Source organism: Gekko japonicus, unplaced genomic scaffold (assembly GCF_001447785.1).
Source record: "Gekko japonicus isolate JY-2015 unplaced genomic scaffold, Gekko_japonicus_V1.1 scaffold2312, whole genome shotgun sequence".
NCBI classification, from domain to species: domain Eukaryota; kingdom Metazoa; phylum Chordata; class Lepidosauria; order Squamata; family Gekkonidae; genus Gekko; species Gekko japonicus.
Window position 1 is genome coordinate 79086 of NW_015162019.1, and position 12525 is coordinate 91610.

The 12525-nt window shown below is 47.8% G+C and overlaps 1 protein-coding gene across 2 annotated transcripts in view; it reads right to left on the reverse strand.

Annotated features, from left to right (window-relative positions):
• The window catches only part of GNG7 (guanine nucleotide binding protein (G protein), gamma 7), a 140489-nt gene that overhangs the window by 43753 nt on the left and 84211 nt on the right, over positions 1 to 12525 (reverse strand). For both annotated transcript variants that reach the window (XM_015405501.1, XM_015405500.1), the window contains one exon: positions 548 to 575. The gene's annotated coding sequence lies outside the window, so the exon portion shown is untranslated. The remainder of the gene's footprint in view (positions 1 to 547; positions 576 to 12525) is intronic.

Consider the following 12525-nt stretch of genomic DNA (forward strand, 5'->3'; position numbering starts at 1 on the left):
TACAAAGGCTTGATGACGACCTCATACTTAAAGCCAAAACAGAGCAAACGAAGTGAGGGATTAATCAGGAGCACCTGAAAATAAAACAAGTCTTTGCTGGGCACCCGAAGGCATGATAGCCTAATGGAGAGGGATCTGTCTTGATAATGCTCGCCATGCCTACCCAGCTGAGAAGAGGGGAAGAGAATTTCCAGCTTCATCCACTGTATTCATTCCACTCTTCAAAGCGGCTGACAGAAAGGCTCTGGAACATGGGACGTGATGATGACAACATGGAATGCTCTTGAGCTGGTACAGAGTGCTCCCCCCACACACACACACGCAACTAAGCAATTCAGATCTGAGAATGGAAGGGTAAGGCAGGCTTCCAGGGCAGGCCAAGGTGCCCCTTCTTTTTTAAACCAGTCATGGGTAAGCAGAAAAACCAAATTATTATCACGTTGTGAAAAATAACGTTTCCCCCCAGATACAATGGGGAAAAAAGACAGAAAGACAGGGAAATACAAAAGAAAAGTTACAGGAAATCAGCCTCTTAACATATACATACCTTTCTTTCCACTGTTCTTGGGATAGTCCTGAAAGAAAAAGGAAGGAAGGGAAGATTACTTTCTGTCTGGAAGGAATACCCTCACATAGGACATGCCCAACACCAAGAAAGCTGGCAGTGGATAGAGTGTCAGACAAGGATCCTGGGATACCTGGGTTCAAATCGCCACTCTGCTCATGGAAGCATGCTGGGTGACCCTGGGCGGCCAGTCAAATGTGCTTATCCGAACCTCCCTCACAGGGTTGTTGTGAGAAAACAGAGTTGCTTTGGGTTTCCATTGGGGAGAAAATGCAGAACATTCAAAAGCATGTAATCCTCACAGTGGAAGAGCTGGGGGATAAAAACCCTGCCAGGCAGCAGCCAGTTCTGGCAATTGCACCAAGGGTGATGCTAGGACCAGGCTTGTCAAAAACAGAGGGTCCAGTTGCAGGCTTCTGAAGAGACTCTTGGTTCTGCAATGCACTTAAAAGCCAGAAGCTCCCAAATCCTTTTCTTCTCAACAGGGAAAAAAGTGAGAAGAGCTCATCTGTAGAAAGGAACTGAACTCTCCCGCTAGGATACTGACAGGAGCTCTCAACTAAGCAAGTTACCCTGTGGCCTCTCCACCAGTGGGCACACACACTTTCACAAAGCTGCAGGAATTAGGTAAAACCCAAAAGGAGACTTGCAACACCTGGAAACAAAACCAATTCCCATTAATTCTGTTAGCCCTTAAAGTGCCTTTTTGATTGAGTGGAAGGGCCGTGCAGGTTCCGCTCTTCTCTCTCTTCCAGAAGTAGAAGCCACTTTGGGGGACCACAGTTCAACCAGGGATACAAATGCAACCACGACTGTCCAACAGCACAGCCTGGCATTAGGCACCCCAGATGCCAAGAAGAGGCAAGGAACTCTTCTGGTTCCATCACAGAGTTTGAACTGCTCCTGCTCCTTCCCCTGAAAGGCAAACTCATCTTCCCTACAAAACTGCTGAATAGAAATATTATTAAAACTAATAAGCAAGAATGAGAATCAGGAAGCTCCTGGTTTGAAATTCGCCTTTTGCCTTTGACGAGCCACTATTTTTCAGCATCCATCTGCAATGCAGGGATGTTTGTAACAACCTACCGGCCAGGGCTGTTGTAAAGGTTATGACGGGATGTTGTATATGAAGTGCTCTGAATACTGAATGCATTTTTCTGAGAACTGTTCTTAGCATTTAATCTGACTATAGTCTTCCTATAAACAACCCTGGAGGTAGACAAAAACTGTGACTGCCACATTAAAAAACTGAGAAACAATGGGGATGGATGGATGGATGGACCACTGAAAATATCTCAAAATGCAGAACATCAGCTTTCAAATCCTGAGGACTCTTCATCACACCGTATATTTAATCCATCCAAAAAGTGGGGGTGGGGGGAGAAGGCATGTTTAGGGCATGTTTGCAGAGCTCCTGCAATCTGTAGCTTTCTTAAAATGAGAGACTGGGAGGTTTCTTCTGTTTCCAAAAGACAGAAAAAGGCTAGTCCCTTTCTTGTTCCATCCCAGGAGCCTCCAGGGCCCTTTGAAATCTGATTTGCAATCAGCACCATGACAACTGGTTAGATCTGCCAGACCTTCTGGTCTCCATTTTGAGGAAACTACAAAGCATAGCTTTGGGGGCTTCACCAACATGCCTGGGACACACACACACACAGCCCCCCCCCCCTTTTGGTACTTCTCATCCAGCCTGACAAAGGGTTTTGGGGCAACTCAAAAGCTTGCAGTTACTGTTAAGGGCCAACTAAAACAGCACGAAATAGTAAGCTATTATATTACCATCTCTATGGTTGGAAGAGTATGTGGGGTGGGTGGGACTGAAGCTTAAAGAGAGAGGGTTTGCCTAAGGATACCTGACCAAGGCAGCAGCCAGACTTTTCTCTTTTAGTCCCTTAGGTCAAATTGCTTATCTTAGGAATAGCATTAATTCTACTAGTTTTATTTATTAAACCACTTCACATCTTGTTTTAATCCTTGCAACAGAGCTCCAAGATAGTGAGAGGTTCGCTGAACTCCCAACTTACTTTAAAAAAGTCTTTCACTGTGGAGATATAAGGGGAAAGGCACGTCTCTGCAATGAAAGTCACAATGGAGAAAGCATGTGTATGGGCACAATTGCTGAATTTGCCCATTTGCAGGTTCACACCTGCAGAAGCCCCTGCTGACATGGGTGAAGCAACTGTGGTGGAGCATAGGGTGGTCCCGCAGATAAGAGAGTCCACAGCCATGAAAGGCTTTGTATGTGACAGCCAATACCTTAACTTGAGCTCGGTAACAAACAGGAAGCCAACAGAGTTGTCTGTAGAATGGGAGTGATATGTATGCTCCATCTAACTTCTGATAATAGCCAAGCAGCGGCATTCTGAACCAGTTGCAGTTTCTGAATCAGTTTTGAGGGCAGACCCATGTACAGTGCATTACAGTAGCCTAGTCTCAATGTTACTGTGGCCATAGATCAGCCATATCAAGACAAGGGGCCACCTTACAGGCTGAGCTGAGTTGGTAGAAAGCCTTTTTTGCAGCCACATTAACTTGCATCTCCAATAATAACGTTGGCTCCAGTATAACCTCAAGAGTTTTAACTGTCACCAAGGGTCAGCTGAACTCCACTAAAAGTGGGGAGAACAATGCCCATCAAGAGCTTGACCTCCCCAACCAGCATTACCTTTCCTTTTCAGGGTTTAGCTTCAGCTTGTTCACTTTTAGCCAATTAACCACAGCAGCCAAGCAGTGATTCAGGATCTTTTATTACATCACTGGGAGATTTAGATAAGGATAGATAGAGTTGGGTATTGTCAGCATACTGATGACTGACAACCAACTCCAAAACGACAAATTATTCGTCCTAAGGGCTTTATATAGACATTGAAAAGCACGGGGGATAAAACGGCGCCCTGCGGAACCCCACAAGATAGGTCCCACACTGACGGCAACTGGTTTCCAATAGCAACCCTTTGAGTCTGATCCAAAAGGAATGATTTGAACCAGTTCACCGCACATCTCTTGATGCGTACTTCTGCCCCCAGGCACCTCAACAAGACAGCATATGATCTACTGTATTAAAGGCTACAGATAAATCCAATAAGAGCAATAGAGAGGCATAGCCTTTGTCTACATTCAGACAGGGGCCATCGACCAAAGCTAGCGGAGCCATCTCCGATCCACAGCCTGGCCTGAAGCCAGACTGGAAAGGGTCCAGAGCAGTTATGTTATCCAAGAAGACGTGGAATTGGTCCGCTACTGCTCTCTCCGTCACTTTGCCCAGAAAGGGTAGGTTAGAGACTGGGCGATAATAATTGGCCACATCATTTTTCTGTAGGGATGTTTTTTTAAGTAGTGGGCGGATAACTGCCACTTTGATTAGGCAATGAAGGTGCCCTGGGTTAATGACTGATTTATAACAGATACTAAAGGTTTGTTGATGTGGTCCTTACATGATTTTAGAAGCCAGGATGGGCAAGGATCCACAGATCCCAGGATCTTGTCGACATCCATCATGGAATCTGGGTCAAAACGATCCATAAATAGACAAGGCGTTGTATTAGGCCTTTCTTCCAGTGTACCCTGTGTTACAACTGACATCCATATCAGAGCATATCCTTGATATTTTATCAGCAAGAAACTTGGCAAAAATATCACAGCTCATTATAAAAGCTCAGATTTAGGCAGCAGTGGATGCTGAGCTATCTTGAACAACTGGGATGGACGTGGACTCGCTGATGCTATAATAGTAGGAAAGTAACCTTTCTTTGCCACCATCATGATAACTTTGTATGTCTTACAATGAGTCTACAGCATAATCAGTCAGACTCCATGCAATTTCCTCACCGGCACTGTTCGAGACATCTCCCAACCCCTCTCACCTTACCAAGCCGAGTGGCTAACCAGGGAGCTGGATTTCACCAAGCTTCAAGGAGCTTCGCCTTCCATGCTTCCGCTGTGGACTCAACAGAACACATGCCTGGAATCCTAAAATCCCCCAGAGCATTCTGAAATCCAGTAGGATTCATGAGCCTCCAAGGGCAGATCATTCTAACCGCCCCGCCCCCCATGCAGGGTGTTGGAGCCACATTTACCTTGGCTTTCAGCAGGTAGTGGTAAGACCATGGCTCAGGGCAAATCTCCAGCCCTGAAACCAAACCTTCCCTCAAAGACTCAGTGCAAAAGATTAAGACCAGGGTGTGACCTCTTTCACATGTTCAGCCAGTCATGATTTGGGAGAGACCCAAGGCAGTCAAAGAAGCTATAAAATCCTGGGCTGGTCCTAGCGAGGTTTTGTCAGCATAAATGTTGAAGTCTCCCAGGACGATCAGTCTAGCAGTCTCCAGCACCACATCCGACAGTACCTCTGCCAACTCATAGAGGCTGCCCACTCAGGAACTAGGTGGCCAGTAGACAAGACGGATGCCTAATCTATCCTTAGTTCCTAATGCAAGGAGAATACAGTCAAAGCAAGTGATAATTTGCACTGGAAGTCTGCAGAAGTTGAAAGACTCCTGGTGGATAATAGCCATGCCTCCCCTCTGGCCAGCTGAGCAGAGATGGTGGAGGACCATGTAACCAGGCAGTGTTAGTTGGGACACACATGCAAGCCTGCCCCCCTGAGGAAAACACCTTAGTAATTACAGGGACTGAGGCTGAAAGAGGGGGGGTGCCTCAGCCTCAAGGAAGAGGTGACATTCAAACCCAGGACTTGCTGATTTGTAACTCAGTCTCTGCGCTCCTGTGTCACATGGTCCGTGCTCTCCTGCTCTCATTTTTGACTCAGGGGCGGGTGTGGTCAACCTGCCAAAACACTCCAGCAAGGAAATAACACCGTGCAAGTGAGGAGATCTGGACAAAGGCAATCATGCAATAATGCCTAGGTAGAAAGAGACCGGGTGGGATGCAAAGCCCCAGCCAGCCCCGCCTGAGCAGCATTTCGGGACATTTTCCGGGACATTTTTTGCATGGCTAGCATTCCTTTCCCTGGCTGTCATCAGCCTCTCGCATTCCTCTGTCTGCAGAGCTTTACAACACAAAGGAGACAGAGAGAGAGAGAATGAATCACGTTTGTTTAGCCACATGGGAAGTGCGGAAGTGAGCCCGGCCACTGGCCTTGTATGGCATTCATGGAGCAGGGGAGTGGCTCTGCGGGATGCTTCTGTCAGACCTCAAGCGCCCTCAGGAGTCAAAGCACCACACTCTTTGAGTAAAAACACTCCTGCGAAGCTGGAACAACTCCCCCCCCCCAACCTAGCTAAAGAACCGCTGCTGCATCTCACCCTGATGCTGGAGAAAACGTCATTCAGGGTGCTTTCTGACACTGTTCTGATAAGTTAGTTATGTTGGATCCTAGAGGGCACCTGCACCCAACCAAGGAGCTTCCTGGCATGGAGCAGGAACCTCTTGAGCTCTTGTGGTGCACCACCTCACACAAGCTCCTATATGCAGCTGGGGGGAAAGGACAGATGGTGACCTTGCACGAACTCGAGGCAGAATTCTGGGTGCCCCTAAACTTTCTGAGCCTGTGGGCACGTCCACTGACACCCTCCCCCCATTATGACTAAGTTGGAAGCAGTGAGGCATGATTCTCCCACCCCACCCCACCCCTTTTAGAGGCAGAAGTGCCAATGGGTCTCAAAGGCGGGTGGCAAAATTGGGGCTCTCCTCTTTCCAGCACTCCCCCCCCCTTCCAAGAAACAGTCCCAAGGAGGCAGCAGCAGCAGCGTGCACAGCAAAGGTATGGTGCTTCCTCCACTGCCGCCAGTAACCAGACTGGTCCAGCCTCTTCCAAATATGCGAGCCCCAGATGTCAGCCCTGACCAGACCCAACGGCACAAAGGCCCTCTGTGACAGAGTTTCTCCAAAAGAAGAAAAAATCTAGGCAACACCCCTGGCATGCACGTTTGGTAGGAACGGTCAACGGCAACTGAATTCGAGCATATCCGAGACTCATTTACGGCAGTTCTGCAATGGGGACCCAAACCTAAGACATGCCACTTCCCCATGCGGGGAACTGCTTTGCATATCAGAATCAAACCCACTGTCCATCAAGGCCACTATGACTGTCAGAGATCCTGAAGCCCTGCTGCCAGATATCTTCCCTTTCACTTGGGACTCTCTGAAGCCTTTGGTGTGCAAAGCATGTGCTCTTCTCCTGAGCTGCTGCAGGAGTTGCACACTGCATTTCTGGAGATGTGCCCTCTCCCCCACCTTTTCATGAGAGGCATGGTTACCGGTACAAAGCAGCTGTCAGTTACCAAACAGCCAGGCAGGGAGGGGGAAAGCTCTGCCAATTCACAGCCGATGTATGGCAGCCCCTAAGGTTTTCAAGGCAAGAGACGAACAGAGGTGGTTTGCCATTGCCTGGCTCTGTGTAGGGATCCTGGACTTCCTTGGTGGTCACCCAGCCAAGTACTAAACAGGGCCAACCCTGCTCAGCTTCCAAGATCTGATGAGATCATGCTAGGCTGGGCCATCTGGGTCAGGGGAGAAGATAGTCTACTATTATTATTATTATTTGAATTCCATCATCATTATTACTTAAACATATTACACAATACAGAACTCATAACAATATTAATTCCTTATCACCACAAATACCTATGCGTAAATTGCAAGAACCTTTAAACATCTCAAATATGAACAACTATATTGGTTAAAAAAAAACCCCATATCCAGTGATATCGCATATTAAGGACCCTGCAACTTCTGAACCTCAAGGCAATGCAAAAAGATATGATAAAAATCTGTACAACCAGACCGACACCTCTAATGTGCATCCAAAGGTGCATTATATATCCCAGCTGAACAACACTGTTTAAAAAAAAAAAATGCTTGACAGTTTACGAAAAGTAGCTTTTGGGGTAATGTTTCCCAAACCCACCTCCATTCATTTAATTAACTACAATATTTGTTTTTGCATTTTATCATTTTATTTCTTAGGCAGGGTACAAACTGAAAGGGTCTCCCCCCCCCCGCCCCCCTTTAAACACTGGAAAAACAAAAGGGAATTTGGATAACCGGCCACCCTGGGAAATCCACCTGGAATGGAAAAAATACAGAATGCCTGGAGGGTGGGCTGGTGGTGGAGCCAAATCATCTTGGCTGGGTGTTTTATCACTCTGGAGAGCAAGGAAGAAAAACACACAGGAATTCCAGAGCTCACAATGGGCAACAAACACGAGAAGGGAAGGGCAGGACTCAGCCCATGGGACGTTGCTCTGAAACGTTCCCCGCAAGTGACTCTTTATCAGAATTCTGCGTCACCTGCGATCACGGCTTCCCAAGAATGCAGCACCCCCAGGACAAGCCAACTTCCTGCACTCAGGCAGCAAACCTAAGCAAGTCTCCTGAGAAGACAGACCTGTTTTATTTGAGGGGGCCCGCTCCCAGGAAAGCGTCCTTAGGACTGCAGCCTCAGCTACCCTTTTCGCCAAGCGCCACGAGGAGAAAAGGATCTGATCATCTACCCTAAAGGGCTTTGGATCAAATTCAGCAGCATAGCTTGTTGCGAAAGAAACCGCTACTGATCTGCTCTTTTACTGATTTTGCTGCTGCAACCTGCTTTCTCATTCAGTCTCACCCAAACTGCCTGCTAGGATCAGACAAAAAGGTCAGAGCCCAGCATCCTGTTTCCAACAGAGGTCAGCCAGATGTTCCTGAGAATCTTACAAGCAGGGCATGGTAGGCGACAGTTAACCTTGCTTTTTGTCCCCCCCCCCCAAGCAACTTGCATTCAGAGGTAGACTGCCTTCCAACATGGAGGCTCACTTCTGCCATCATGACTAACAGCTCTCCTCCATGGATTTGTCCGTTCCCCTTTTATAGCCTTCTAAGCTTATGGCCATCCCCACATCCTATGGCAATGAGTTCTGCATGTTAAATTATGCACTGCGTGACACAGGCCTTTCTTCAATTTCTCTTGCCCCTCAGGTCCACTGGCAGGCTCACACAGTGCCTACCACCGCTGATCAACGCTGCAGAATTTCAGAAAAGCAGCCACAGCAGCCACCAAAAACACCCAAATCCCTGCCAGCTGAGAGAACAAGCCCAGACCCCAAAGGCCAAGAATTAAATGACTGGGCGCCAAGTAATCTAACACCGGGAGTTAATCCAAATTGCTTTTCTTTTACAGCCATCAGGATACATCCCAATTCGCGCCAATTAAAAAAATAAATAAAGAGGAGGTGAAGAGATACAGACAGTCCGGCTTTTTCTCACGAACTTTACATTACTTTGAAAACATAATTACAGCCGCCACCTGAAATATGCTGAACAAACACAGTCAACCCCCAACAGCCAGTGGAGCCAGGAAAGTAGGCACTGTCTCTGCCATTCAGAAGGCAGCCTTTGTGGGGTGGATTCCCCCCCCCATTACTCTCTCTCTCTTTTAAAAAAAGATGAGTGTGTCTCCTCTGGAAGCACATCCCTTCCATCAGCTGGCTGAAAGGAAGTTCAGACTCCTGCAGTAGTCTCTGAACAAGGACCGGCGTCCCAAGTGTGGAGCTGCTGATTGGGGAGTTTCATCTGGCAATGAATTCTCCACGACCCCAAACAGAAGGATGAGAACAGCTGCTTTGTAGTCCCACAGCAGTTGCAAAGCTTGTGGGATACAGGATGGGAGGGGGAGAAGGGGACGATCTGATAGCAAATGTACAAAATGGGAGGGAGGGGTGAGTGCTGAAACTTCCATTTCAGAAGGAAGGGGGGTTTGTCTCAGGACTCAAGCATGCCACAGAAAGAGCCTTGGCAAAGTCACATGCCCCAAAGGTGGCAAATTTACTGCATCGTAACCAGGAATCCACTTTTGACGATGGAACTAGACTTCTGTTCCTTCTGAGACATGCCACAATTCAGCAGATGGCTGGATGCAATTTTGAGTCTTGTCTTATTAAAATTAAATGCATACACAACGTCTGTGCACTTGGGGCTTAAAGGTAAAGGTAAGGGTTCCCTTTGCTCGAAAGCCAGTCGAATCCGACTCTAGGGTTGCGGTGCTCATCTCCGTTTCAAAGCTGAAGAGCCAGCGCTGTCCGAAGACGTTTCCGTGGTCATGTGGCTGGCATGACTAAACACCAAGGCGCACGGAATGCTGTTACCTTCCCACTGACGTGGTACCTATTTATCTCCTTGCAATTTCTTGCTTTCGAACTGCTAGGTTGGCAGGAGCTGGAACTAGAGATGGGCGTTGTTGTTGCTGTTCAGTCGCACAGTCGAGTCCAACTCTTCGCGACCCCATGGACCAGGTCACACCAGGCCCTCCTGTCTTCTGCTGTTCTCTGAAGTTCGCTCAATTTCATGTTCGTTGCATCGATGACACTGTCTAACCATCTCATCATCCTTTGCCGTCCCCGTCTTCTTTGACCTTCAATCTTTCCCAGCATCAGGGTCTTCTCCAGTGAGCGCTCCCTTCTCATTGGGTGGCCAAAGTATTTGAGCTTCAGTTTCACTATCTGGCCTTCCAGGGAACAGTCAGGGTTGATTTCTTTTAGGATTGACTGATTTGATGGGCTTACAAGGTAACAAATGGGACTCTGCCCTGAGGAGCTTGCAACCTCAACCTGGACCCAAGAAGAGAGAAAAAGAGGAAGATGCAAGGATAGATGGGGGGGGGGCATTCGGTGCTCATTCCAGTTAGTCATGCTTACATTTCATTTCAGGCGAAAGGACTGTGCAGAGACTGGAAGGTAGGGGAAGGGTTGGCATTTCATAGGTGTTCAAGGACGGGGCAGGCACAAGGTACAAGCAAGGGAGACAAAGTGAAGTCATTTAAAGGAGCAGAATCTTGCAGCAAGTTGAGGGTGATATAGAAGAAGAAGAGAGAAAAAAACACATGTGATACCAAAGCAGCAGGATAGGAAGAAGTCCATAGCTGGCTTTGAAAGTACAGAGGAGGTCTCTTTTTTATCGTTCTTATTGGAACTGTACCAGACTCTTTCACCAAGGAGCTCAGGGCAGCATACATGGGTGTGTTCACCTTCCACCTCCCCCAATCCACTTTATCCTTGCAACAGCCTTGTGAGGTAGGTTAGGCTGAAAAAGTGACTGGTTCAGGGTCATCGAGTGAGAGTTGTGGCTGAGTGGGCATTTGAACCCAGATCTGTGCTTGATCTAGGAGTGGATGGGAAGTCAGTGGAGGGATATGGCTTCTACAACAAGAGGGACAAATGATTTGGAACTGAACTCACCCAGAGACACATTGTACAGTGAGAGTCTTGGTGACTCTAGTGAGAGTCATGGCTGACTGGGCATTTGAATCCAGGTCGCTGCTGGATCTGGGAGCAGATAGGCAGACTATGGAAGGATATGGTTTGTACAACAAGAGGGGCAAATGATTTGGAACTGAACTCGCCCAAACACACACACACACACACACTCCCTCACAGCCAACATTTCTTGTGAGGAAGGACAAAGGAATCTGGAGAGCTTGTGCTCCCTGACAATCCGTTGTACACACATAGTGCCTTTAAATGTAAGCTGTCCTGAGAGCCTGTTCGCGGGGAGGGTGGGATAGAAACCCAATAAATAAATAAATGCTTTAAAAAATGACAACAACACTCTTGCTACAAAAGCAAGAGGCGGTTCCTGTAGAATATTTCAGCGAATGCACCACTGCAAGTATTATTCTAAAGCATACCACTTCCTTACTTTTCACAGCACATGAATGCTCCAGCAGAGAAAAACACAAGAGGAAACTAAAGCAACGGGGGCTTTGAATGCAGAAGGAAGCCACGTCAGGCGATGGCATCAGAAGGGCTGGGGAACCCTCCGACGTGGTGGAGCTGCCCACGCAGGGAACACAGAAGCCAGAGCCAAAAAGAATCACCGGCACCCACACGGAAAGGACAAAAGTGAATCACACGCACGCTCGCTTGGTCCACACAGCCCCTGCAGAGCCTCTCCTTTTATTCTTTTTTAAAAGAACAGCACAAACTGATCTCTTTGAGCTGCCTTTGGTACAGCTGGGAAGTTTTGCCACCTCCTGGGCCAGGAAGGAGTCCTGACCCAGTCCCCTCCCAGGATCGGCCACAAGGCACCAAAGATAAAGAGCCCCATTTTCGCCAATCCACATAAGTTGTCAGGACCTGGGATGGGAGGCTGGTGCCCTGATTGCTTTTGTGATTGGAAGACAGCCATAAACCGCTGGCTTGGTACAGCCTGAAGCATTCAGTCACTAGCTACATCCTGATGTTTTAATGAACTATTTGTAAGTATTTCAGTTAATGGGTGCATGGACGTTTTTAGCAGATATAAGAAAAGAAACGGGGGGATCCTTCAAGGTCCACCTAGCTCCGCATCCCAATTCCCACAGTGTGAGCCTTGGGAGGGGAGGTTACTACTTCACAATTCTGACCAGTCTGCAGATGACTCTTCTTGGAGGTGGAGGCTTTTTATGGGTAGGATACAGTGATCTCTTTTCCACATTCCCCTCCTCCAGCAGTCCTTTCCAACTCCAGGAAAGTTTAATTCCCAGAATCACGGGACCCACGTGCACTAACAACCACACTCGTCAACTATGAACTAATAAAACTAACTAACCACACTCGTCAAGGATGCTTTAGGCTCATCCTGCATTAAGCAGGGAATTGGACCAGATGGCCTGTATAGCCCCTTCCAACTCTATGATTCCGTGAGTCAGGAGGCTGCAGTGGGGAGCAGGAAGGGAATGAACTTTCCATCCCTCTCTTCCGTATGAGAGACGTTCCAGTGACAGAAGAGGGGGAAAGAGGGATTTTGTCTCCTTTTACCTCCCCACTGCATCCTCCAGAACGACATGGACTTCTGGGATAGGGAAACACACGAAAGCACCATCACCTTCGGCATCTACTACTGATAGACCACTGGATCCAACCCCATGAGTTCAAGACTGCTCTCGCCCTGCCTTTGTTGAGATGGCCTAGTGCAGCCTTAACACCTCTGGAATTCTTTTACGGACAAGCTGTGGCTCAGTGGTAGTTGCACGGAAGCCTGTTGTA